A 2194-nucleotide genomic window follows, 5' to 3' on the forward strand; every position below is an offset into this window, starting at 1 on the left:
GTGCCCACCTGGCCAGAATCCTGTGTCCCGCGGAACAGGGACCCCGCGAGAAACCCCGGTCCGTGGTAGTAAGCGGTGCTTAGTATCATTCCCAGAGGATGACAGTGCTCGCAAGTGTCTTGTGTGGGTATCAGCAAGGAGCTGCAAGAACTCAGAGGCAGGAACTGCTAAGTCTTCGTGAAGGGAGATTAAGGTACATAATATTTCGGGTGAGACTAGAGGAGATTTCAGTTTAGATAAGACAAAGGCATTGTGCTGGGAATCCTGAGAAAGAAGCGAAGGCCCAAAGAGTGATATTAGATTGAACTTGTTGATCCACTGCGTTTAAATCCTTTTGAGGCTGAGCTTTAACATGCTCTCAGAGCCAGCTCTTAACATTTTAATAGTTAACAGAATGGTATGTATACTTTGCAAGTTCTGACTTAGCCTGCTGCTCTTCTCTCCATCGTTCAGGTTGAGTTTATCCCAGCTAAATTTTTCCTCGTCTCGAATTCTACCTTAACAGAGTTCAAACCACTTATTCCAAGTATAGGTGGTGTTGGCATTTAGTCTAGGCTCTGCCCCACAGTTACCTGGCAACATACAGGTATGACCGACTCACTATAAAAAGGGCTGCTTGCTCCCTCCTCTCTTGCTTTCTTGCTCTTGCTCTGTCTTCTTTCCCCTTACCTCCTCTCTCTCTCCATTCTCTTCCCCCTCTCCTCATATGCTCATGGCCAGCCTCTACTCCCTACTCTCTCCCTCTCCCTCTTTCCTCCTCCTCTTCTTCCCCTTCCCCCCTCTCTCTACCTTTCTCTGTCTCTACTCCATCAACTCCCCTCCCCATGCCCTGAGTAAACTCTATTTTATACTATACCATCATGTGACTGGTCCCTCAAGGGGAAGGGATGCTTCAACATGGACCCACAGAGGCACCCCCTTCCACCACACCTGACTACACATCCACCAAACATACTCCTTCTCTCTCCTTATATTTTTATAAAACACAACAGATGGGATATGCCAGGCAATTTCATAAGGTTCATGATGCAGAGAGGTCAGAGTGGGAAGGTAGTCTCTTTTCTGGGCATCGACGTCCCATATAGGCAGGATACTGGGGTAGTGACCTTAAAAATCTCACACTATTTCATAGCAAGTTGATTATTTGTAGTGGAAGTATTAGTAAATTGTATTATAAGTAAAGAAAAAAGAATTCAGAACCTACAGTAACAGCAGTAATGGAACATCTATGACTTCCAGGCACTCATTTGTGAGTGACACAGCTCATAATATCAAGTCCAATGGAAGAAGGGTGGTATTTTTCCAGGAAAATGAGGATGAAGTTCACCCCGCTAATAATGTCAAAGCATTGTCCTAACTTTCTCACATAGTGTAAAGCCATGTTTTCCCATCAAGAAGCACAGCATCCTCCGATAGTGGCTTCTTATCTTTCTTTTAACATTTTTCTTACAGTGTTATGAGGATCTAATAAAACAAGGCATACACATGCAACTTAAATATTTGCCTATGGCTTTGGTAGAGCCATGGATTTTCTGATCTTTGAACATGGCCTTAAATAGGCTCGTCGATAGATCCTATGTCAAAGCTCCTGCTCTGAAGGCATCATTGAACCCTAAGTCAGAGTTTAAACCCAGCCCTTCGAATGACCAGCTGCATGCTCAGTCCATTTAGTAACCTTTCTGGTCTTGGTTTCCAAATGCGAAGTAGAGAAAATAGCAATGACATTGAGATTCTTAAGCAAGCTAATGTCTGAGAGGCCATTAGCATACTACTGATTTTTATTTGTGAGTTTTATTGAGGACAGATATTTGTTCATGTGCATTTATGTGTATGCATGTGTGTGTATGCGTATGAGTATATGAATGCATGTAGTTTAGATTATCACAGTGCTATTTTCTTCATTATCCCTCTACTGGGCATGGACACAGCTAAAAACAAAATCTTGAGACTAAACGTTGTAAGACTTATCTGAGAGCACTGATTCGTGCTAATATAATCAGCGGGTCAGTTAATACAGCCTGCACATCCCTACTTTAATGCACTGGCAGGTGGAGGCCTGTATTTATGAGAGTCACAAAATGTAGCTGATGCTTTCATATTATTGCCTTAGACACTGGCTTTTTTTTTTTTTTTGACACTGGCTTTTATTTAAAAAAAAAAAAGATTTATTTATTTATTTTATGTATATGAGTAC

Source organism: Mastomys coucha, unplaced genomic scaffold (genome assembly GCF_008632895.1).
Source record: "Mastomys coucha isolate ucsf_1 unplaced genomic scaffold, UCSF_Mcou_1 pScaffold8, whole genome shotgun sequence".
NCBI lineage: Eukaryota > Metazoa > Chordata > Mammalia > Rodentia > Muridae > Mastomys > Mastomys coucha.